This window comes from Macrobrachium rosenbergii, chromosome 13 (assembly GCF_040412425.1).
Source record: "Macrobrachium rosenbergii isolate ZJJX-2024 chromosome 13, ASM4041242v1, whole genome shotgun sequence".
Taxonomy (NCBI): Eukaryota; Metazoa; Arthropoda; class Malacostraca; order Decapoda; family Palaemonidae; genus Macrobrachium; species Macrobrachium rosenbergii.
Window position 1 is genome coordinate 43905240 of NC_089753.1, and position 27753 is coordinate 43932992.

Here is a 27753-nt window from a genome sequence, read left to right on the forward strand (position 1 = left end):
GGACTGGGAGGGGTGGTTTTTGTTTTTGGGGGGGGGTTAGGAGCCTGACGGGTAAGCGTAACTTGCATGACTTTTGGTGGGATATATTTTCGACAGGACCCTCCTCCCCCTTCTCTCCTTTCCCGCCACGAGGGCTTTTAGCACTCCGGCTCTGCGGTGTGGAGGAGTTGCCACTGTCCCGGGGAGAGAGAGAGAGAGAGAGAGAGAGAGAGAGAGAGAGAGAGAGAGAGGCGAACCAGGCACTCAGTGTTGCTCCAGCGAGCTTGGAGTCAAGATCCATCCAGAGGTCTTTGGCGCGCAGAGTTTTCCCGCCTTCAGTTACACGACGGTTCCCCGCCACGCTCGTTTGTGCTTATCCTTAGGCGGTGGGCGTAACAGCTGTTTTGCTTTCGATGCGTATCGCTAGCGTGGCGTACGCTTCTTGTGTGTGTATGTAAAGCCGTTACGCTTTACTCGATACCAAATTCTTCTTTATCAATCCAGTTTCGATAAGGAAGGACCCTTAGATGTGTGTGTGTTGGTTGCGTGTTCATCTTGGTGTGAGGTATCACTGGGACACGGGGTGAGTGTCAGTGATGAAGCCACACATATGGAGGATAGTGACCTCTCCTCAGGGTCCACTGGGGGACAGTGACCTTTCTTGGCGTGATCGTTAATTATGGATTGTATGATAGTGACATTTACTCGTGGAAATGGTGAATGGGATGACAGTGATTTCTTATGTTTGAGTAACGGATATGACGACCTGTACTCGTGACCTCGTATGGTTATTAAGAATGAGATCCCGGATTGTTTACCTCATATGATGTTACGATTAATTCTGTTTTGGATGACGTAGTGTCCGCTTAACTTTAATGTTTTAAATGCCAACGGCTCACGACGTTAGCTGGATGAAATTGACATTTTAGAACATACCTAGCAAGTTAGCAACGTTCTCTAGCGTCTAGAATCCACAGATTTTTCTGTGTAGGCTACATACACTGTGAAAACTCCCTCTGATAAACATGAATGAAGATAAATTCAGTATCTGAATTTCCTGTTAATGTATGCATTTGTGTATTGGCTTATCTTGTGTTTATATAATATATTAATTTATCAGTTTGGGTTACGGAAATACTTGAAGCATTCTGAAGCATCGTCATTTCCGGCAAGTGCAAAGTAAACACGAAACAGTTGTCAATTGTTTTGTTTTTGTCTTTTAGCGACACGTGCTTTGATGTTTTCCATTGTAATTCTCTAAAGTTCCATCTCCTTTAATAATAGTAGTCGTTCATTGATAGAAATAACCTCACGTGTTCATTTCATTGTTAAAAAGACCTTTCTGCCTGATTAGTTTTATTTTCATTTGTCGAGACAAACGAAACCGTTCGTGAGCGGTTTTATATACTATACTTTCTTGTTGCTGATAATCGAGGAAGCTCGTCATTTTAACGTCCTGAGGGTAAGTAACTCATTAGTATATTTCATTTGATAGTCGATTGTAATATAAGAAAGAAACCACCTTTCATTTGTGTCGAGTGTTGAATATTTTAAGTTTTATTTCGCAACTTTCATGACGTAATTACGCGAGTTCCCTGTAATGCATCTTGCACAGTTGCAGTTTATTATGCAATTTCCCCGCCATAATATCGTAAGAGTTCTTTGTGTAATTTTTATCGTTGCACTTTATGAAGCTCCTTCCCCGGTGTAATTAAGTATGCTTTGTGTAGTTTTATGACTCGATTTTACCTACCTTTCTTAGCTATATTTTATGTACTTGACTCGTAGCATTTTACCACGTGGAAGTTTTTATTCGTTTTCTCCTTTTGTGACGCACTGAGACTTAACTTCAAAGTATCATGGCGTGCATGCATAAGATAGGGCAGCGTTGAAAGAAATCTGAGTGCATTTTTTTACATTTTATTGGTGAGCTTGTCGATGCCTTTGCTTGTAACTTTGAGGAGTACTTCACTTATATCATATTCTTTTAAGTGCTTGTGTATGTTTTCATTCTTGTAATGTTTGTATATGTATACGTATACATATATTATATATATAGGTATTGTATGTATTATATATTTTATATATATTATATATGTGTATATAATAATATATATATATATATATATATATATATATATATATATATATATATATATATATATATATATATATATATAAAGGTATAACGTTTCTGACACATCAGGATCGAACTCCGGTCTCTCAAATGACAGGCTATGGGGCTTACCAGTTGACCCACTTCACCAGCGAAAGGTCCTGGGTTCGATTCCTAAGCGAGCATGAACTCTAGAAACGTTTCGTTAAAATTCTACTCTGCCTGTCAGGAAGTAAGATATGAATTATGTATGTGTTAGGTAGTCGACTGTGGTGGGTCGCAAGTGGGATGGAGAAGCATATGGGGCTAGCTAGCAACCTCACCCCAGAAGGAGACTTGCTGAGAATTGGTGAAAATGCATATATATACTTTATATATGTAATTATATATATATATAATTTATCATATATATATATATAATTTATATATATATATATATATAATTTATATATATATATATATATATATATATATATATATATATATATATATATATTTATATATAATTTATATATATTTATGTATGTGTGTATGTGTGCTTGTGTGTAAAATGTGCACTTGTATAAGTGTTCATGAACGAATTTGCATTAACATGAATAACCATCGCAGTTAAACTATAATAAACTTGAAAGTTCCCCGAGTGCATTACATATGCAACACATTCCTGAACAGTCTTGTTAATGATGTTTTTGTTCTTGTTTTTGAATCCCCTTTCGATGGATAAGTAGAGAAGGTTCGATAATATTCAAACAAGTAAAAAATGCACCGAAGTTTCTTCGGCGCAATCGAGTTTTCTGTGCAGCGTATAATGCTGTATGAAACTCTCAGCCACGGCCTGTGTTTTTGGCACCTATAGCGGTACAAGACGCACGATATGGCTAAATTTAATCTTAAATAAAATAAAAACTACTGAGGGTAGAGGGCTGCAGTTTGGTATGTTTGATGATTGGGGGTGGATGATCAACATACCAATTTGTAGCCCTCTAGCCTCTGTAGTTTTTAAGATCTGAGGGCGGACAGAAAAAGTGCGGACGAACAGACAAATAGCCATCTCAATAGTTTTCTTTCACAGAAAACTAAAAAGAAAGACATGCCTTGAAAAGTAGTTCCGATATGATCCAATTTGGAGACCCAATTTATCTTGAGTTGTAATATTCATCACGTGTTTATTTTAATAGTAATTATAATTACTACCTTAATTCACCTAACTCTTCTATTATTCATTGTTTGCGTAACAACAACAACAAAAATTAATAACAATAATAATAATAATAACAATAATAATAATATCGCATGAATGTGATATATTTATTTTTAATATTGGTTCAAAAATCTTCCAACTCATTAATTAATAATAATAAGAATAATATCTGGATTGTGTTATATGGAAATTTGTTAATAGAGTAACTGGGATTTTGGTTTCTTTCTTTGCGGCTGCACCTTATAGGATATCAGTAATAATAATAATAATAATAATAATAATAATAATAATAATAATAATAATAATAATAATAATGATAACCATAAGATACAGCCGTCAAGGAAGAAACCAAAATGCCAGTTACTCTGTTAACAAATTTCCATATAACATAATCCAGTCATTGTTATCCTTATTATTATTAATCAATAAATTAGGCGATCTTTGAACCAGCATTAAAAATAAATATATCACATTTGAAATTATTATTATTATTATTATTATTATTATTATTATTATTATTATTATTATTATTATTATTATTATTATTCTCTTCACTTTCCCCTCCCTTCTATTGATGGGTCGTTTACCTCGAGCAACCAACCCTTCCAAGAATGTTTTTACTCCTCGTCTGTCTACGCTTCGGTGAGGTATTTAGAGGGTCTTATTTGTGCGTTTAGCAATAAATCAGTCCCAGAGGAATTTAGATTTAGGTAAGGTCGTTAGGTTGCTCGTCCCGTCTGGCTTTTCAGGATTGTAAATGGTGTTGCCTGTAAATGGTGTTGTCTTCGGTAGGTTCCTGTTATCACGCTCCCTTTCAAAGACTCTCTCTCTCTCTCTCTCTCTCTCTCTCTCTCTCTCTCTCTCTCTCTCTCTCAAAAGGAAGTTGTTTTGATCCGACCGGGAGCTAAAACCTGTTGATTCAGCTGCAGGAGTAATTTTAAAGAATGTTTTTTTTCATTTTTCTGAAAATTGATATTTTGAGATTAAACATGGGCTCGCGTGTGTAAGTATATTTGCATATTTATGAGTGTTTGGTAGTCTGTAAACGTGCGAGGTTTTGTAATTTATTTATTTGTATTTATATTCAGATGTTTGTGCGGGGTTTGTTATGTGTGGGACTGATTGTGTATATGTGTGTGTGCCCATAGATGCATTGATATTTGGATATTTGCATGCATATATATATATATATATATATATATATATATATATATATATATATATATATATATATATATATATATATATATATATATATATATATATATATATGTAAATATATATATATATATATATATATATGTAAATATATATATATATATATATATATATATATATATATATATATATATATATATATATATATATATATATATATATACATACATATATAAACATATATACATACACTATATATTGTCTGTATGCAAAAGTGTATTAATTTACACATGTATCTTTGCTTAACACTTACATGTAAATGCAAAAGTATTTTCATATATATGTACGAATATTCACATGCGTGTATGCACGTTTCCATGAGTATTTTTCTTGTTTTTCTCTAACAATAACCCGCGTTAGCTAAAAGAATATTTCAAAAATCTCGTCCGGAAATCTTTGCAGTGAAGACGTCATCAAAAAAGCATTACGTAAACGCTCAGTGACTTTTGTGAGAAATTGGGCTTTTCTTTAGCTCAATAGGAGTGTGAGGGCTGGCCATTGGGAATGGTTGTAACAGAGGGGGGCGGGAGTTGGGTGGGGGAGCTTTCTTACGCTTGTGTATGGTAGAATTCTCGCCTTTCGTAGGCTTGGTAACAAATTGATCTTCTTCATAGGCTTCGTTTGAAATTGACTGTTTTATGAAGCGTAAATTGAATTTTTTTCATTCTCGCAAGGTATTTAAGGAGTTGATCATAAACTTAAGATCTGAGAAAGTGAGAGTTTTCTTAAGTTTTTTTTTTTTAAGAAATTGAACTTATTTATAAGCGTTGTATGAAATCGAGCACTTTTGCTACTTAAGTTGGAACCACAGTATTTGCATAAGCTCGGTTATACGTCGAGCTTTGCTATAAGCTCCTTAGGAAATTGGGCTTTTCCGGGTTTTCATGAACTTATATTTTCCATAGGTACATGGGAAATAAAGTATTCTTATAAGCGTGGTAATAAATATATCCGTTTCAAAATTTTGCTAGAAATAGAGCAATTTTGTAAGTTACGTTGTAAATTGACCTTTTTTCATAAGTGCTCAAGGAAATGGATTTGTGTATGTGTGTGTGTGAGTTTGTGTGTGTGTATGCTTCCAAGACCTTGGGATGGACATAAAAGGAAAGTTTATGGGCGACTTTTGTTGTTCTAAATGATTTGATTTCAAAAGTTTGGCTATTGTAGAATGTAAATCACAAACATGATTGGTTGAATTCATGTTCATTTTTCAGTTTATTCCGGAACTTTTGCGATTGTCGAAGATCTTATTGAAAATATGAGTTTCTTTTGAAGATTGTAAATTTTATGAATGTAAATATGTTTGATTTTGAAAATTTGATCTTAGTTTTTGACCTTATTTGCTAAATATTTGACTCCTCATTGACTTTTTGGTCAATTTTGTACTATTATTTGCGGCATTTTCTGCAAAGGAATTGATTTTGGTTTTGACAATTTGTGCAGCATAAATGCGTTTTTAAATTTGTAAAATTTTTATAAATGTAAATTTTTTGGTTTTGAAAGGTTTTGATAAATTGTTATTATCTTTAACTTAACATTATTTGCAAAATAGTTTATTTAGTTTGCAAAATAGTTAATTCAGTTTTGGCGTTTCCTGCATTATTGTTTAATTTTAATCTCGACGTATTTTTACATAGCAGTTGATTTTAATTTTTGATAGTTTTTGCAGCGTGTGTGATTCTGAATTTGTCAATTATTGCAAAACATTTGATTTTGAATTTGTCACTTACTGCTGCAAAACTTTTGATTTTGAATTTGTCACTTACTGCAAAACATTTGATTTTGAATTTTTCACTTACTGCAAAACTTTTGATTTTGAATTTGGCACTTACTGCAAAATTTTTGATTTTGAATTCGTCACTTACTGCAAAACTTTTGATTTTGAATTTTTCACTTACTGCAAAATTTTTGATTTTGAATTCGTCACTTACTGCAAAACTTTTGATTTTGAATTTGTCACTTACTGCAAAATGTTTGATTTTGAATTCGTCACTTACTGCAAAACTTTTGATTTTGAATTCGTCACTTACTGCAAAACTTTTGATTTTGAACTTGTCACTTACTGCACAACATTTGATTTTGAATTCGTCACTTACTGCACAACATTTGATTTTGAATTTGTCACTTACTGCAAAACATTTGATTTTGAATTTGTCACTTACTGCAAAACTTTTTATTTTGTTTGTCACTTACTGCAAAACATTTGATTTGGAATTTGTCACTTACTGCAAAACATTTGATTTTGAATTTGGCAAGGCAAAACATATAATATATTTTTTGCCACTGCCTGAAAAAAATGGCACTATCAACGTTGGTTAAAGAGAAGTCAGTTCTGTGGTTGTATGATTTTAATAAACTAATAACACCAAGAAAACGTCCCGATATTGTAATACGAATATCGGACTCCAGGGCAACTCAGTTTCCGGCGATATGATGCTACTTTTCATTTTTCACTGGGAGTTGCACACCCATCTTGTACCAGTGTAATGCTTCACATTCCATTCACGGAATTCTCCAGATATTTGTGCCCTCTTGACGTATTCGCTGTGGAAATTTCATTCTAGACTGAACTGGCATCTTCGCTGAGGTACTTCGGAATCTGTTTTTGTCGTGGAGAATTTCATTTTCGATCTTTTCAGTCTGAGGTGTTGTGAGGTTTATATTTGTCACTAGGGTTGAACTTATTGTTATAATTATGATAGATTATTGTTTATTTTTAACACCTTGAAAAAATATTTATATAAGAAATTTGAGTGACGACCCGCCATTTTTATATCGACCTACCCGCGCAACAACTTCTCGCTGCTGGGAGAAAGGGCGTTGGGTCTGGTATGATACATATAACATACGCTACCGGGGTCTAAGCGATGTCAGGCAGGGCAGCCGATCGAGACTACGGTCTACCCCAAAGCCAAATCAAAAGTCCTTAAAAGAAGGCATCGCTTACCCCATACAAAAATGGGAAAAAAGCACGTTAAAAGTAAAAGAAAGAAAGAAAGAAGAATATATATATATATATATATATATATATATATATATATATATATATATATATATATATATATATATATATATATATATATATATATATATATGAGAGAGAGAGAGAGAGAGAGAGAGAGAGAGAGAGAGAGAGAGAGAGACTCTCTCTCTCTTCATGTATATGTATGTACATGTATATGTATTACGAGAAGTAGATGGCACAGATACGTTGACAAACCTTTGCATGTATAAACGTATACCGTATACTGTTGTTCGAAATAGATTTTGATGTTTAGAGAGAGAGAGAGAGAGAGAGAGAGAGAGAGAGAGAGAGAGAGAGAGAGAGGATATCAAAATCCGGTTCGGTGAAGGCAATCGCCTTCTCTACTGAAGTTGGAATTATGTATAAATTCTAATAAGATATTCAAGCCTGTCCGCGGATCATACTTTAACTTACCTGTCTACTCGCAGGAGCTAAAGTGGATCTTCCCTTTAATGCAAGAGATGGGGCTAGAGTTAAGTATGGGAAACACTTTTGCCAGGTTAAAGTTAAGTATACCTTAGTTTAACCAGACCACTGAGCTGATTAACAGCTCTCCTAGGGCTGGCCCGAAGGATTAGAGTTTATTTTACATGGCAAAGAACTAATTGGTTACCTAGGAACGGGACCTACAGCTTATTGTGGAATCCGAACCACATTATAACGAGAAATGAATTTCTATCACCAGAAATAAATTCCTTTAATTCTTCATTGGTCGGTCGGAGACTCAAACGCGGGCCAGCTAAAGTTAAGTATACCCTAGTTTTACCAGACCACTGAGCTGATTAACAGCTCTTCTAGGGCTGGCCCGAAGGATTAGATTTTATTTTACGTGGCTAAGAACCAATTGGTTACCTGGCAACGGGACCTACAGCTTATTGTGGAATCCGAACCACATTGTAACGAGAAATGAATTTCTGTCACCAGAAATAAATTCCTCTAATTCTTCATTGGCCGGTCGGAGACTCGAACGTGGGCCAGCTAAAGTTAAGTATACCTTAGTTTAACCAGACCACTGAGCTGATTAACAGCTCTCCTAGGGCTGGCCCGAAGGATTAGATTTTATTTTACGTGGCTAAGAACCAATTGGTTACCTAGCAACAGGACCTACAGCTTACTGTGGAATCCGAACTACATTATAACGAGAAATGAATTTCTATCACCAGAAATAAATTCCTCTAATTCTTCATTGGCCGCTCGGAGACTCGAACTCGGGTCTAGCGAGTGCTAGCCCAGAACTCTACCGACTCTCCCAACGAGGAACTACGTGGGCCAGCAAAGTGCTAGCCCAGAACGGTATGAAATGGGAAGAATAGGAGGCGAGGTGAAATATGATGCAATGGTTTGTGGGACTGAATGAACTGATTCACTTTATGGGAAGACAAGGAGCTGAGATGAGGAATAGGAAGAGCTGGTTTATGGAATGAGTGTATATTGGGTGGGTAATGGTCAGAATTGGTTTCTGGATTGTTAAGAACTAGTATATGGAGTGGGAGGCTTGATTTATGGATTTATGGAGTGGGAAGAATGAGTTTCTTGACAGTGAAGAACTGGTTTATGGAAAAGGAAGAATTAATTTCTGGATTATTAATAACTAGTTTATGGCATGGAAAGTAGTTGTTCATGGACGTAGGAGAACTAGTTTATGGAAAGGGGGGAATTATTTCTGGATGATAACTAGTTTATGGAGTGGAAAGATTGAGTTTCTGGATCGTGAAAAACTAGTGTTTGGAAAGGGAAGAATGGATTTCTGGATTATGAGAAAGTAGTTTATGGATTGGGAAGAATTAGTTTTGTGTATCTTGAAAAACTGACGTTTGGAAAGGGAAGAATTGATTTCTGGATTATGAATAACTAGTTTATGGAGTGGGAAGAATTAATTTCTGGATCGCGAAGAACTAGTTTATGGAAAAGGAAGAATTGATTTGTGGACTGTGAAGGATTGGTTAACGGAAGGGAACTTAACTGCAATATGCAATGGGAATAAATTAGATTTGGGAATGGGAGGATCTGTCATGTGAAAATATTTGGAATTTGGGATGTGAATGGAAGGGAGTGAAAGCGGAATGGACAGGAAACCACCCTAAAAAAGTTTTGTGTGGAATCGGATTTTCACGGATTCCCTTTTGGGGACTCGCGTGGGAACGCGGTTATGTTGCTAAGTGGTAAGTTTCTATAAAATAAGGAATATTTTCATTTCACTAAGTGTCACTCTTTGTAAATTCTGTATAATGACAGTTTTAACATCATATCTGGATAATATTTGGATATATATGAATGTGGCGGGTAAATAAAAACAAACCCAGTCATTGACAGTTTTAACATCATTTTTCGACTATTTGGATATATAGGAATGTTGAGAGAAAAGAATAACAAATAATAGAAGTATGCTAAGGTAAATTTGTAAACGGGTAAATACATGCCTATAGAAACGGCATGGGTATGCATTGCATATGCATATATAAATTATAACGTATTTCGAGAGGCGCTGGAGTTGAGTTTACTGTGATTAATAGTACTTCGCAATAAAACTCTCGAAATACCGTAACCAGAAAAAAAAAGAAATAATTGTCAGGTCGCCAAGTCAGAATTCTGCTTCTTAACACGTACTTTATTTACACAAGAACACTGGTAAATCAAAGCTGACAGATCTCACTAAAATGTACAATAAATCCACTAAATTGGAAATTAGTACATTAAGTAATTCCAAGGTGTACATAAGTGGACAATGTATAAGAGGCTTTAAAATGCCAGTAGTAATAAAATTATATCAGCCTGGTAGGGCTGACTTCTCTTGGCAAATCAGGAAACACAGAAGAAACATCAGCTTGGCAAATGACACTGACACCACTCCGTACTACTTTGCTTCCTTGGGATGCTTCTATAGAAGATGGCGTCTGGCTCAAGGTTAATGCTACGTTCACACATTCACGTATCAAGGCACGCATGTCCACGCACGGCCACGAACGGGGCGGAGCCAGAGTACGTAAAAACAACGCAAACACAACGTAAATGTACCGTAAGTACTGTGTAAATGCGGCGGCATGCGGCGCGACGTTACGGACCACCTGGCCGTGCGCGGGGCAGGAACCTTCGGCCTGCTCGAAACCCTGCGGGGGTGGCCAGGTCAACTGTCAGGTAAGCGTGGCCAACCCGCTGCGTGGCACCACCAGCGGGCTGATCCGCGAGCTGCCACGCCGTTACCTGGGGCAACACGCTGCCCCAGGGCACTGCGTGTGGCTGTCAGAATGGCGTGGGAGTAGACGCGGCAACGCTGCCACACCCCCGCAACAGCGTGGATGTGGGCAACGCTGACCTGGGATAAAGGGGGGCGGCGCGCTTCCAGGTCAGTGCTTCTCTGGCCAGCATCCTGTTGCTATCTCCCCTCAGCGCCTCCGTCTTCGCCGTCCACTGCAGCAGCCAAGATGCCCAAAGGACCCATGCTGAAGAGGACCAGGAAAGGGGCCCTGAGAACTCCAGGAGCCCTGGCAGCTGGAGTTGCCCTCACGCAAAGCCTCCTGAAGCTGATGGTCCCCCTTCAGGCAGCGATGCTGTTGTGCTGCAGCTCGAGGCCGACGAGCTCGTGACGGAGAGCGACCTAGAGGGAGGAGGAAGAGGACCTTGCCCTCGCCCTACGAGCGACCCGCCGCCGCCACCGACGACAACGCCCACGGGGATGCCGACGCCGACACGAAGGCACTCCTGATGGAGATGGCCCTACATTTTTCAAGAAGTCGAGGATGAGTGTGCGCAGGTGTCAGAACAGCTGAGCCTGCACCTGAAAATGGAGGTGCTCGGTGCCATCCAACGATATATCCGTGCCACCAAAGAGGGTTGCACGGTGCCGTCGAGGCCATGATGACCCACACCATGGCACTGACAACGAGTGTCAGGCACCTGCAGTTCCTGCCAGCCTGTCGGCATCGCAGCAGCAGCGGGCACTCACTGCACAGCAGCTGGCGCTCCTGCAAGCACAGTTGGTGACATCCACACCAAAGACCTCAGCAACCTGTCGCTTGACACGACATTCCTCAACAATTTGCAGGGCTAATTTATATACTGTTGTATTTCCTTTTGCTGTTATGTATGTGTATGTTTTTATTTTATATTAAATAAATATATTTTGCAATATCATGTCTAGCTCTATCCTCTGCTCAAATATCATGTATTCAATGAAGTAGCTATAATACAAGTACACAAATAAAGAAGGCAAAATGAACCCGAATACACTAACATTTCATTATTGACTTTGAAATAAGTTCAAAATACTTTATGTAACATTTGTGCACAGAAGAAAAAATGACAACAGGCAAAATATTAGCAAGTCATATAAAATGTCAAAATATCGGGAGAAGGTAGTTTCAAAAGATAGAATTTTCATATCAGAATATCAACAATGTAAATGCTAGAGCAGGTACTTTCAAGAACATAGAATTATCACCTCAGAATTAAAACAATGTAAAGAGAAGGTACTTTCAAAAATGATAGAATTATCATATCAGAATAGAAACAATGTTAAGAGAAGGTACTTTCAAAAAATGATAGAATTATCATATCAGAATAGATTCCATGTAAAGAAATTATTAAAAGGGCAAAATAACTACATCTTCTTCCTTTTATTTATATATATGTTTGTTTCATATTTATTAAACATACATTGCAATGTCATGGCCCGCCCTATCCTCTTCCCATTTACCAAGTATTGATGAGAGTAATATATCATGGATTTGAGCAATATCTTTTATTAAATCAACTAAAATAAACGGAAGTACACAAATGCACAGGGCAAAATAATCCTGAATTGATACATTATTGATTTATAAATAAGTCCAAAATAAATACAGGAACAGACCGCCAAATCAAAGTCCTTCAAAAGAAGGCATCGTGCTTACCCCATATAATAATGGGAAAAATGCACGTTAAAGACGAAGAAGAAGAAGAAGAATAGAAACAATGTTAAGAGAAGGTACTTTCAAAAATGATAGAAATATCATATCAGAATAGATTCCATGTACAGAAATTATTAAAAAGGGCAAAATAACTACAGGTCTCTGGTACGATATAGCTGGGGTTTAACCCCCGCAGTACGTGGGGCCAACGTGACGTTTGCGTAACTCAGTTACGCAGAACGTAACACATACGGTATACGTACGCTGGTGTTACGTGCTCTGCCACGCACTACTTCTGCCTGCGCCGCCGCTTGTTTGTCAGCGTCACGTCACCCTTACGCAGTGCGTACATTTGCGGGCGCACTATAATGCGCATGCATCACGCACATCGTCCCGTGACACGTATCCAGTTGGGCGGGGCCTATTTTCTCGCGTATGCGCAAGTTTCACCAATTCTGGCTGTGTGTGCGCATGCGTGCCTTGATACGTGAATGTGTGAACTTAGCATAAAGCTCTCCAAGTGTATAGGAGATGAGTGCCTCCTGGCACGCGGCTAGATTCTCAGGCGAACAGAGCCGTCGGCGTACACAAGCAGACTATAGCTGACGATATGTTTTTTTTATTAAGCTGGCTTTATGCCAGCACAGGCTCTTGCTCATAGAGCAGCCCGTAAGACGATGTCTGTGGTCTTGCCCTTTATATGGCAGAAAACATTGCTTGCAGCGACGGCTGAGGCCTGTACCCGCTGATTAACAAGAGAAAATCCTCGCCAGTATTTGGCAGTACAAAAGGCTTTTAATTATGTTTGGGGCTTAGCTAGCAGGAACAGCCATTATCCTTCCCAGGTGTATTCCCAGGCGTCTCGTTAAGTAGGGGAAAGCAAAAACACGCCCTAAAAATCTCTTGTCGCTCCTATACTGTTGCTGTACCACATTCCCTAAAATGGGAAATTTCTGTTTTATTAATAACTAAGCGATACAGCGTAAATTAAAATATATATATATATATATATACTGTATATGATACTGTATATTTATATGTATATATATATATATATATATATATATATATATATATATATATATATATATATATATATATATATATATATATATATATATATATATATATATATATAAATAATGCATTGACAGTCACATATCAGTAATATAATAAACATAATATTCAACAAGAGTCCTTCTCATATGTTTTGAGATCTAAGTGATTGGCTTATTAGGTTACCATAACCCACGTCTGTCCATGCAAACTTTAATAAATTTTTTTCTAGGAAAGTCTTAGTATGACAGGAGAGATGTTATTTTTTTTTTTTCCAGAGACATAAAACTTCCTCGGCTTATTGGGAATTTCCCCGCTTCATCGGTACGCGGGCTTGGTTTAGACTTTGTAGGGGAAGGGAGAAAATTTTGTTTGTTTGTTTGTTTTAGGAATATAAGGGTTATGTCGTTAGTAATTATTGTATTCTCTCTCTCTCTCTCTCTCTCTCTCTCTCTCTCTCTCTCTCTTCTCTCTCTCTCTTTCACTTTCACTTCTGGATTAAAAGCCCGATTTTCTGAATTATATTCATCACGTTTATATTTAAGGCATCTCTCTCTCTCTCTCTCTCTCTCTCTCTCTCTCTCTCTCTCTCTCTCTCTCTCTCTCTCTCTCTCTGTGCATAATTATTTTGCCATCATTATGACGTTCATAATCGTGTACTTGCACCCTCTCTTCCGATTTTTAAATGGTTAACACTCTCGTGAGGGATAATTAGATAATAGTATTTTTCCATCAAACCCCATTGTCAGGGTGTAGTATTTTTTCTAATTATGTTAAGTAACCTATTTGGGCAACTTAATTTTACCGAGTCATTATGGTAGGATTCTTAATACTTGCTTTTTATCTTGTCTTGAAAAGTAGTTTGATGGTAATAAGCCTCAGTTTATTTAGTTTGTGAAATGTTATCATTATTTTACAAATTAGATAAACTTTAGTGTAGCACCGCCAACACACACACACACACACACAGAGAGAGAGAGAGAGAGAGAGAGAGAGAGAGAGAATCTTGCATAAAATCTAGTGGTAATTTTTAATATATAAGCAAAGTCGTGATTGTGTGCGAGAGATGGGGGTGTTGGAGTAGTGCCGTCAGTGCACCTCATGCGGTGCACTGTAGGCATTACTTAAGGTTCTTTGCAGCGTGCCTTCCACCCTTATTAGCTGCAGTTCCTTTTGTTCCTTTTACTTTCACTTTGTTTCACTTTATTTAGTTTTATGTAGAGCCCTCCACAGGTAATTCCCTCTCTGGCGGGCCCTTGTACGTTTTCAAAATAAGGTGCTTCTTATATATTTTATAATTGTCTTTCAGTGTTTTCTCGTCAGTATCATAGCTCCTGCAGAATAGGAGAGTCTTTTGTTCTTTTTTAAAATTGCTTTCTTCTCGTATTAAATTGCATATAAGATTATTAGTCAAAGCCATGATCCGTATTATTTTTCGCCTTTGACACATATTCTTTGTATACTGTGCACTTCTTGCCGTCACTTGTTTTATGTTTAGTATCGCTATGACCTTTCTTTACACAATTTTTACACTCGAAGATGTTGCTAGCACATTCGCTTGATTTATGATTTTCACCACATCTAGGGCAAGCTTGGTCATTTCTACAATTTGTTGCGCTGTGACCAAATTCCTGACATTTATAGCATTGATAGGGCATGTAACAGTCGTATACTTTGCAACGGCCATACAGTATACACAATTTGTCACCTCTATCATAGATAGCCTTTCGTATTTGTAGCGTGCGTATGATGATATATAGTGTTTATATTTGTCATCTGTGGCTATCATTTCCTTAACAATTTTCAGGTCGTCATTTTCAGAAATGAGGCTACCTATCCATAGATTTTTCTTTACAATGCTATCGACAATGTCATCTTCATCCTTCGGGACATAGACTACTTTTATTTTTGGTTTAAGTTTACCCTTCTCATTTACTGATATATTGTTGATTTTCTGAATCTCCGTTTTTGCCTTTTCTAAGTTTTTCCTCTCTGGAAATCTCTTACAAATAAGTGTCCATCTCTTGTTGTTCTAACCTGTTCAAGTGGCGCCGTTATTTTACTCATAATTTGTCTCTTTTCATTAGCTGCCGTGCTCTCTTCCTTTGTAGATTTGATCAGAAGCACTTTTTTTGTCTTTAGTGATTCAGCATAAGTTTTGTCCATGTTTGTCATGGTCTTGACATCTTTATCAACATAATCAATTTTGTTTTGGATTTCATCAATGTTGATCATTACGTCACTAGTTTTCTGAGCCGAATCCTGAATCAACTTTGTTAATATCTCTTCAGAAATTCATTTCTCGGTATAATGTGGTTCGGATTCCACAATAAGCTGTAGGTCCCGTTGCTAGGTAACCAGTTGGTTCTTAGCCACGTAAAATAAGTCTAATCCTTCGGGCCAGCCCTAGGAGAGCTGTTAATCAGCTTAGTGGTCTGGTTAAACTAAGGTATACTTAATATCTCTGTTTTCTTTTATTTCTTCAAGTTCATCTTCAATGAGTTTTTTGTGTGTTCTTTGTTCAGGCCTCTTGCAATTATTACGGATGTACAATATGTTATCACTACGAAATGTGGGTGTGTATCTGACCTCGATAGATGAACATTCATAATGAAACCATGCGTCAAACATTTCAGAGCAAGTCCCTTCATCATCAACTTCCCCAGAGCAGTGTCCGCAGGTTGCTTAATCTCTCTCTCGATTTGGGTTGTTGACTCATCCTTCTCCAGTATTTTCTTTAGTGTTCCATCTTTACGTGCTGCTTCGATAATTATAAGATAATGTATAATAATGGGAAAAATGCACGTTAAAGACGAAGAAGAAGTTCGCATTGTAGTTTGATCTTCCCTTTACTGGATTTAATTTCTACAGTATTTATTTTTTCTTCGTATTCACTTTGAACATCGCGCAAGTCGGGCACTTTTCACAGACTTCACAGACACGTCCTACCCGCACGATAGCTACTTAATTACTGTACCTCCTTTCATATTATCTTTCTTCCATCCTACTTTCCACTCTCTCCTAACAATTGATTCGTAGTGCAACCGAGAGGTTTTCCTTGTGTTACACCTTTCAAACCTTTTACTGTCAATATCCGTCTCAGCGCTGAAAGACCTCATAGGTCCCAGTGCTTGGCCTTTGGCCTAAATTCCATATTCACCGCAATTCAGATAATGATATCAGTAATTTTATGATGAAGTCACTACAGAAACAAAGCAGCAGCTCCACCACTAGTGGTGGCAACACGAATTATTGTTATTATTATTGTTATTATTATTGTAATTACAGCTGAAATTGTTGTTGATTGTGGCCACGGCAATTGCAGACGCGCCTCCGCCGCTATCTCTTAATTAAATCATGCAAACATAATTAGCGAAAGGTTCGATTATCTTCAACGCAAACACTTATGCACTGTAACCAACCCCCCACCCCCACCCCTACCACCCCACACACACCGTCGATATAACGTTCATTAATTGAATTATTTATCAGCTGACGTAGATTGGATAAAAAGTTAATTTTCCTCACCTATAAAAAGCCTATTTATTTATTTCAGTGGATTTTGAGTTGATTAGATGATCCAAATTGTTATATATCGTTTTGATACTTTTAACTCTTTAGAAATGAGATATTTATTAATTTTATTAATTATAAATAGTTGAATTATGAGAAGAATGATCCATTTATTTATTTTGGGACGCTATATAAATATGAATATTGGTAATATGAAAGTATGCTGGCAATATTATGCGAATCAGAATCTAAATATGAATACTGGTAATCTGAAAGTATTGTGGCAATATTACGCGAATCAGAATCTAAATATGAATATCGGTAATCTGAAAGTATTGTGGCAATATTATGCGAATCAGAATCTAAATATGAATATTGGTAATCTGAAAGTGTTGTGGCAATATTATGCGAATCAGAATCTAAATATGAATATTGGTAATCTGAAAGTGTTATGGTGGTTATATGCAAATCAGAATTTCATGATTTCAGACGTTCACAAATGACTGCAGTTGTGTGTTTGGTAATGAGTACACAAGTGTGGAAATAATTACGGGAATGTGTTAGTTTTAGTTGAAGTTATGAATTTAAAAATATAACTTCTGTAATCAGGTCAAAATTAACCACTGTAAATACCAAACTCTTAATTTTATATCAGTAGCCATTGCTTTTGTAATGGCAATTACGATGTTGAAAAATTTCACCAGTTTATGCAATTTTTAGTTTCCTATAAAAGAAAACTACTGAGATGGCTATTTGTCTGTCCGTCCACACTTTTTCTGTCCGCCCTCAGATCTTAAAAACCACTGAGGCTAGAGGGCTGCAAATTGGTATGTCGATCATCCACCCTCCAATCATCAGACGTACGTACCAAATTGCAGCCCTTTAGCCACAGTAGTTTTTATTTTATTTAAGGTTAGAGTTAGCCATGATCGTACGTCTGGCACCTCTATAGGTACCAACAACACAGGCCAGCACAGGGCCGTGGATGCGTGTTTCATGGGCCGTAGCTGGGAGTTTCATACAACATTATGCGCTGTACAGAAAACTCGGTTGCGCCGAAGAAACTTCGGCGTATTTCTTACTTGTTCACATTACGGACATCCTTTTATACGCAAGGAAAGTGTGCTGTAATACTTAAATCAACAGTAACGCAGCTATTATCAAATTAAGTTACTTTCTATATCATCCTGTCTTCAAGTGAATGGGATATTAGTGTAACTTTACCGACTCATAACTTGGATTGCGTAGGATAATCTTTGAATCCCGTGTTATTCGCTGCGCTTCAAGTAATAACTGATAATTTATGAGCGTCTTTATATTTATATATATATATATATATATATATATATATATATATATATATATATAATACATATACACAAACACACACACACACACACACACACACACACACACACACACACACACACACACACACACACACACACACACACATATATATATATATATATATAAATTAAATTAAGTTTAATACCTTACTCACTGAAGGACAGGTTATGATTGAAAGCAGAAGTATGATTTATTTATTTTTTTTTTATCTAGTATGCAGATGTGCTCACCTCGAAAGGTGGCCAGATGTTTGTATGGAAATATCGAGGGTGTCCAACAGATGAGCATAATCAGTCAGTAATATTTAACTTTATTAATGAGGTATTCAGTACTTTTTACTAGTATTCAGTAAATAAAAGTTCATAGTTTTTATTGCACCCAATAAATTAATAGACATAGCTTTCATTACTTACCAGTGCATAAACGTACAGTTGATAAACATTCAGTAAATGAACGTTCTTGATTTTCTCAGACTTCCGTTTTTTTTTTTTTTTTTTATTACTTTCACTAGCATTTGATAAAAAAGCGTTCAGTACCTTTAATTGTTTCCCAAAAATATATTTTCACAACCTTCAGAAATATGAAAGGAGTAGAAAATTTTATCTTTTCTTTTCTCTCTCTCTCTCTCTCTCTCTCTCTCTCTCTCTCTCTTAAAACTTTTAGGAGAATGATTCGAAGCTGAAAAATGGGGCTGGGTTTCGGACATACGGTGATGAGAACAGTGGTCAAAGAGGTTTAAAAAAAGTCTCTTGGATAAATTACGACGCACCTGCCAGCGTTCTGTGAAAAGGACTATATATATATATATGTATATATGTGTATATATAATATATATATATATAATTTTTATGTATATATATATATATATATATATATATATATATATATATATATATATATATATATATATATATATATATATATATATATATATATATATATATATATATATATATATATATATATATATATATATATATATATATATATTGGGCATGTGTTTGTGCTATAGTGCAGCAGCTATACTCATTGCTATATGTGAAAAGATTTTCTCATACAATGGAAAGTGAAAATATCGTTCAAGCCAGATGAAAGTTCAGTGTAACGACATAATGGACACAAGGTAATACAATAAAACCCTAGGGAAAGAGAAAGAGAAAGAGAGAGAGAGTAGAAGTAGGTTAATTCACCCTTAGAAAGTTCGTTGGAAAAACGACGAGTGAAAGTTAGGGGCTGTCTGTAGTTCGGTTTTCCAGTATTTGTGGGAAGCGACGTTTGAAGTTTATTTATTTATATATATTTTGGTTGCATCATCTACCTAGACCTCCGTTCATATTCTCCTTCTTCCATCTTACTGTCCACCCTCTTCTAACAGTTGTTTCAGTTTGCAACTGCGAGGTTTTCCTCCTGTTACGCCTTAAAAACCTCCTTTACTCTCAATTTCCCTATCAGCGCCGAATGACCCCATAGGTCCCAGCGCTTGTCCTTCGGCCTAAATTTTATACTCCTCTTCCAGTTCTAATCATCTAGCCAGGGCCGATTTGATGGTTCCCTGTGTATGATTAGGGGTTCAGTTTTTGCGAGATGGTTTCAAAAGGGTGATCCATTTCTTCATAGTTGGGCCAAAATTGATAATTTATAAGGGATGCTGGCAGACATAAAGTCCATATAATGTGTCCATTCCGTCTTTGTTTTATTTATCATTTTGCCTGTTTATTTATTTAACGTCTGTATACCATGGTTATTCACTCCCATATACAGTATATATATATATATATATATATATATATATATATATATATATATATATATATATATATATATATATATATATATATATATATTTATTATATATAAAAACTCCAGCAACTTTCTGGATTTGATTTCTATCCTGTGTTTCTTCCCCTCCCCGTCTCTCTCTCTCGTTCAATTCTCCCGGCCGGCTGATGAAGAGTTAGAGGAATTTATTTTTGGTGATAGAAATTCATTTCTCTCTATAATGTGGTTCGGATTCCACAATAAGCTGTAGGTCCCGTTGCTAAGTAACCAATTGGTTCTTAGCCACGTAAAATAGGTCTAATCCTTCGGGCCAGCCCTAGGAGAGCTGTTAATCAGCTCAGTGGTCTGGTAAAACTAAGGTATACTTAACTTTCTCTCTCCCCAACACACGCACACCATATATTCGGGATTAAAACACACCCTCTCTCTCTCTCTCTCTCTCTCTCTCTCTCTCTCTCTCTCGTTGTCCAGTGCACGTAGATCTTATATTTGTGATTAAAACTCTCTCTCTCTCTCTCTCTCTCTCTCTCTCTCTCTGATGTCTGGAAAGCACACTTTGCGTTTACCCCTTTTCCTAGAACTTCCTTGCTTTCATTAAGCTTTGTTGAGGTTTAAGGCATGGGAGCTCGGAGATTAAAGGTCTTCTTTCAGAGCAAATTACTTCATGCAATTCTTTCCAAGTACTGAGAACACCCCAGCGCATGCGCACTAGCCATTTATCTGTAGTTATGAGCCATAAATTTTCATCGATACATGCCAAGTACTTGACATACTTGAGCTCATGCACACTTGTAAGTGTGTAGGGATTGATAATTTTTTTCGTGGAAATTAATTTCATTGTGAAATTTCCTCATTACGTTTTTGTGTGATTATAGATGTTTTTTTTTTTAATAAAATAAAGGTTTTGCGAAATATCGAAATTACATGATCAGCCCAGCTATCAAGACACCTTTGTGGATGACTTCCTGATATCCTGGTTACAACCACTAAAGAAAAAGGCTCGAATTGCAGCCAGTGAAGTAACACTCATTCTCTGTAATTCTATTAGGGCGCCAGTTATTTCCCAGATGAAGTGAATTCCACCTTTGCATGTTTATTTTACGACATTTCGGCAGTTGGGTAGAAGTTATAAAGTGCAAATTTTGCGTTCTTTAATAGAACTAATCTTTGTCCTGTACTGAAAGTTTGTGTGTGTGTGTATATATATATGTGTGTGTGTGTGTGCGTGTGTGTGTCTGCGTGTGTGTGCAAGCTTTCAAGGTTAAAAGCAACCGCTTGCATTCCAAAATCCGGGAGGTGTCAGAAAGCTCTAGATAGTTTTCAGATATGAAATTGATTTTCTTTAGGAGACCCCAGTAGCGGGGTATTGTCGTCAGTGCACCTCACGGGATGCACTGTAGGCATTACTAAAGGTTCTTTGCGGCGTCTCTTCTGTCCCTAGCTCCAACCCCTTTCATTCCTTTTACTGTACCTCCATTCATATTATCTTTCTTCCATCTTGCTGTCCACCCTCTCTTAACAATTATTTCATGTTGCAGCTGTGAAGATTTCTTCCCGTTACACCTTTCAAACCTACCTACTCTCAACTTGCCTTCCAGCGCTGAATGACCTCATAGGTCCCAGCGCTTGGTCTTTGGCCTAAACTCTATTTTCCATTCCAATCCATCTTTATCAGATATCCACTGACTGGGAGCATTGTCGTTCACTCAAAGCTTTGCAGTTAGTTTGAAGTCTTTATATTTTCTTTAATAATTTAGGCTTTGTTGGGTTAAATCTTGGATAAGATAATGGTTTTTAACGTATTGTTTAATGTTCCTACCCCGTTTATTAGTAACATTGTCTTTTGAAGGGAGGAACCGAAGGTTATATATTTTAATTTGAGCCTGATTTATTTTTGATTAATTAATATAAATATGTTTGCGTTACGAATTGGGAATTAGATTTAAATAGAACGTGTGTCGTTGCAGCTTTTATAGATAGATAGATTGATAGATGCTTTGTAAGTCTGCTTATACTTTGTAACCTTGATGCTGTCGTCATTAGCTGAAGGGTTTCGGGTTATTCCAAATCCTCTTTGAGGCAAACTTCCAGGAAACGGAATTGACTCCTTTATATGTATTCAAATCCTTTTTTTTTTTATGAATTAGTTTAACGAGACCTCGAGTCCCATATCGAGATTGTAAGAGCACTTACGAAGTACAGTATATTTGTTCTGGGAAGAAAGGTCGAAATTGGATCAAGGTAAAGTTCAGGGAGTTAGACAGCTAAGTAGGAGGAGGCAGAGGGGAACAGATGAAATCTGGATTATGATTGTTCCTTGTGTTTTTGATCATTGTATATATATAATGTATATAAATTATAAATATATATATATATATATATATATATATATATATATATATATATATATATATATATATATATATATATATATATTATTAATCTTTAGATTTGCGATTTGATATTTAATTTCCTATTTATCCTTTGTGCTTATTAAATTGTGAATAGAAATATGATCGCGTAGATACGTGGAACAGTCACAGCAGCTAAGAAAAGAAAGAGAGAGAGAGAGAGAGAGAGAGAGAGAGAGAGAGAGAGAGAGAGAGAGAGAGATACGTTCCCTTTGCGTCGCATCCGACACACAGAGAAAGCAAATCTATTCTTTTTTGTGTTTGCAAAAAATTTTCCCCTGGGTTGGGAGAAATAATCCAGTAATTTACACAGCTTGAAGCCATAATGTCTCATGTCTGATGCTATTAAGGGCGCACAGAGTAGCATTAATGAAAGGTTATAACTTTTTCAAAAGTGAGTTAAAAAAAAAAAAGTACCAGGAACATAACTAATGAATATAAATTGCCTTATACTCGTGGTTGATTGGGCAATCTTGAAGACTGATGTAGTGGAGAGTATAATGAGTATAGTAAGGATGTGATTACTGTAGATGTGTACTTGAAGCGTCTTTAAATTTTGTTATAAAGAAATTATAAAAAATAACGCAAAACATAATGCTTCAATTTAACCTAGGTCCTTAACAAGACGAGTTAGAAGAGTATGAAGGATAAAATTGGTTTTAATAAACGGGTTCAGTCGCCTAATGGATTTTTTTGACCTCAGAATCTCTTCCAAGAGGGTAGGTTAAACTAACTAGGCCATTAAGACGCTAGACGAAAATGAAAAATGGCTTTTTCCAACACACGTAGATCATAAATTCATGATTTAACTCTCTCTCTCTCTCTCTCTCTCTCTCTCTCTCTCTCTCTCTCTCTCTCTCTCTCTCTCTCTCTCTCTCTCCCCAGTTTTTCAACACACGTAGATCATATAGGCCTATTCGTGATTTAAGCTCTCTCTCTCTCTCTCTCTCTCTCTCTCTCTCTCTCTCTCTCTCTCTCTCTCTCTCTCTCTCTCTCTCTCGGTGCCCAAGACACGTAGATCTTATATTTTTATTAAAACTCTCTCTCTCTCTCTCTCTCTCTCGTTGTCGAAGACACATGTAGATCTTATATTTGTGATAAAAACACACTCGCTCTCTCTCTCTCTCTCTCTCTCTGCAACACGTCTTTGCCAGGAATGTCCCCAAGTAACTTTTTCAAGGTCTATGGGCAAGATGGTTGGCGACACCCCGCCGGCAGTCTTTGTTATAATACAAGAGAGAGAGAGAGAGAGAGAGAGAGAGAGAGAGAGAGAGAGAGAGAGAGAGAGAGAGAGAGAGAGATTAATTCCAGGCACGTTGTTCCCGAGGGAAGGTCTCGCCACAATCTATCTCTATTTCAGAGACGTTTAAGAGACTTTCGTGTGTGTGTGTGTCTCCTTGCTACTATTTTCGCAGTACCTCCAAAAGGTTGACGTTTATTTGTATTTGTAACTCGGGGTTGATGCATCTAAACTTATATTTTTTTGTTTGGGTTTAATTTTTATGATTAACATCTGTTGTTTGGTAATGGTGTTTGGTGGCGATAATAATAATAATAATAATAATAATAATAATAATAATAATAATAATAATAATAATTATTATTATTATTGTTATTATTATTATTATTAATTATTATTATTATTATTATTATTATTATTGTTATTATTATTATTGTTATTATTAGTGACCATTTTTTTTACCCGATCATTAGGAAAAATGGTTCTGAGATGTGATGAAGTTTTATACTATAATAACAGTATAGTTGAATTATATACTCTGAAGGTGTTAATGGCGTAGTTCACGTGACCTGATGGCCTTATTGGATTGTGTTAAAAATAATAAAAACCTTTTCCAGAACGGCTAATGAAAAATTATTGTAACAATATAACTAAACTGGCCATTGAAATTTTATGATAGTAATGTTCAACCGAATGCAAATTGGGCTGTGATAGCCAAGTTTTGACAGTAACTTGAGTGAAAATGTATGAAATTTTATGTAACTTAGAAACATATATTCAAATTTGCTTTGCACGCTGTCGTATGGGAGGTCATATGGAAAAATGAGCTCATTTGCATACAACACGTTGCCCAGTCACGCGAATCATTACTTATGCATGGAAGTAAACGTAGGCAAGTGGTGTTTGGCAGGGTGATAGTCTCTGCAGCTTTGTGGTGCCATCTGGTGCCACGTTTGTGGAATTACGTCAACGTTGCATGTCATGGCACCCATATTGGAATTTGTAGGAAAACTAAAAACTTCTTATCCAGAACAGTTAATGGAAAATTCATCGGTATAAGCATCATCTGGATATGTTAGCACATGAAAGTTAATTTTATGTCGTTAATCTAATGTTAATTACGCTGCAAATTAGGTTTTTGGGAGCATGTTCATTTTGGGTCACGTGATTCAAAAATCGCAAAAAACTTTTTCTTTATATGTGGTATGTAGGTTACTGTAGTTGAGGCGAAGTGGGTTATGTAGACAAATCTGGTCATTTGCATGTGTCAGGGACCTGGCGACGTGGACTATGTATACATATATATATATATATATATATATATAATATATATATATATATATATATATATATATATATATATATATATATATATATATTCCCATTTTATGGGATTTGAAGCTGTAAAGTCTTTTTAAAATTGTTTCATACAAATGTATTTTTCACATATAATAATATAAAAACATGCTTATAAAAATAGCCACCGAAAAGATATCAATATTGAATACAAAGTTCCTTGTATGGATTGTGATTTATTTTACTTAGGTCAGACCAATAAAGAATTAAATACTAGATTAAAACAACAACACAAATATTCAGTAAGAACAGGTCAGACTAATAATGCTCTATTTTTGCATCTAAGTGAAAAGTCCCACAGAATAAATTGGACATAAAGCAATGTAATGAAACGAAGCAATGAAACTATTTCCAGGAACTTGTTGGAATCTGTTATGATCAGTTGACCTGGGAGAATAATCTTAATTTAAGCCCAGGATTATTTTCTTTTGACCCTGTAATAAAACATATATTCCAGAAGGATTTGAAAGAAGAAATAAAGAGTATTACCAATAGGTAGATTTCGATGTTAATCTGTTGACCGTTTTGTGACCATGTCTTGGTAATAAGGCAAACGTACTTATCTCATTGTTTCACTTTTTCCTTCGTGGCTGTAACTTTGTTCGTATAATCATCACTTTTGTACCTTTTAATGACTATATAATGTGTGTGTGTGTGTATGGGAGAGAGAGAGAGAGAGAGAGAGAGAGAGAGAGAGAGAGAGAGAGAGAGAGAGAGAGAGAGAGAGAGAGAGAGAAGGATACGTGTGTACTAGTAATATTTGGTATTTCGACGTGACATGGAGGCCGTGTTGGAAAATGTGTTTAAATTAAAAGATAAGAAAAAGCTCTAGTACAAAGCATATAAAAACTAGATATGTCACTGTTAATTTCATATCAGTATTTATGTAACTGAAGTAATGACAATTTATAATCATCATTATTCTTACTTGGGTTAATTTGATTGGTTTTCTAATAAAGTTAATCTCCTATTATATATCGCCTCTATTAATGCTTCTATAGATGCCTTTCGAGGCCTTTGTCTCCATTCAAATGTACAGCAGACTCCTATCACTTTTCTCGTTTGGGAAAAGATTGTAAACTGCGTCCCACATGTGACATTTACATTATGATTCCATCAACAAACGTCATATGAGTATGGTTTGTAATTTGATCTGTTATTACCTGTCTCTGCCATAAATTAATAAATCAATTAGTGTATCTTCCTCGTGTTCATCTCTCGTTCTTTCCCTCTGTTGGGGAAATAATGACGGTATTGTTGTCAGGGTAAATGCCAAGAGATATCTCGTATGTCTGTGCGTATTAATGATATTGTCAGGGGTAATGTCAGAGGTAATCTCTCTCTCTCTCTCTCTCTCTCTCTCTCTCTCTCTCTCTCTCTCTCTCTCTCTCTCTCTCTCTTCATTTAATCTGATCTAGCGTATATTTCTTGTAATTCTTCCATTGTGATGTGGTAAAACGCTGGCTAATAAAAGATTCTCTCTCTCTTTCTCTCATCTAATCTGATCTGGCTCATATTTCTTGTATATAATTCTTCCATTGTGGTTTATTAAAACGCTGGTCTCTTTCTCTCTCTCTCTCTCTCTCTCTCTCTCTCTCTCTCTCTCTCTCTCTCTCTCTCTCTCTCTCATCTAATCTGATCTACTGTAGCTTATATTTCTTGTGATTCTTCCATTGTGGTGTGGTAAAACGGTGTCTGATAAGAGACTCTCTCTCTCTCTCTCTCTCTCTCTCTCTCTCTCTCTCTCTCTCTCTCTCTCTCTCTCTCTCTCTCTCTCATCTAATCTGATCTACTGTAGCTTATATTTCTTGTGATTCTTCCATTGTGGTGTGGTAAAACGGTGTCTGATAGAGACTCTCTCTCTCTCTCTCTCTCTCTCTCTCTCTCTCTCTCTCTCTCTCTCTCTCTCTCATCTAACCTGATCTAGCTTATATTTCTTGTAATTCTTCCATTGTGGTTTATTAAAACGGTGGCTGATAAGAGATTCTATCTCTCTCTCTCTCTCTCTCTCTCTCTCTCTCTCTCTCTCTCTCTCTCTCATCTAATCTGATCTAGCTTATATTTCTTGTAATTCTTCCATTGTGGTGTTGTAAAACGCTGGCTGATAAAAGATCTCTCTCTCTCTCTCTCTCTCTCTCTCTCTCTCTCTCTCTCTCTCGATTTTGATGTCAGTAATCTTTTATTTTTTACTCAACCAGGAGTAAAATTGCATGGCGCAAATGCAACAGACTGAAATTTTAACCTCATCAAACGTTTCCAAGTTGTTGTTATTCAAAGCAAACGCAACACGTGACGCACAGAAGTATCATGAATGGGCCGCTGGAAGCGTTTTCGCCCATTGATGAAAGGGTATAAAGTGTTGCCGTGGTAATAATACGAATTTATTAGCTTTGTTTTCCCTAGCGTAGTGTATCGCTCGTGGTGTGAAACACCGTTTGAGTATTATTGTCTGTGCTGTATTGGAAATCTTTTGTAATTTGTTTCTGGTTTGAACTTGGTTATTTTGTCAGCCATGTACAGCTATCATGAGTGAAATCAAAAGCTGAAGTTATATATGTATATATATATATATATATATATATATATATATATATATATATATATATATATATATATATAATAC

General features: G+C 36.3%; 1 protein-coding gene across 1 annotated transcript in view; it reads left to right on the forward strand.

Annotated features, from left to right (window-relative positions):
- Positions 1 to 245: 245 nt before the first annotated feature.
- Positions 246 to 27753, forward strand: part of Mtmr6 (Myotubularin related protein 6) — an 897059-nt gene continuing 869551 nt past the window's right edge. Inside the window, exon 1 of the mRNA XM_067115371.1 lies at positions 246 to 286. The gene's annotated coding sequence lies outside the window, so the exon portion shown is untranslated. The remainder of the gene's footprint in view (positions 287 to 27753) is intronic.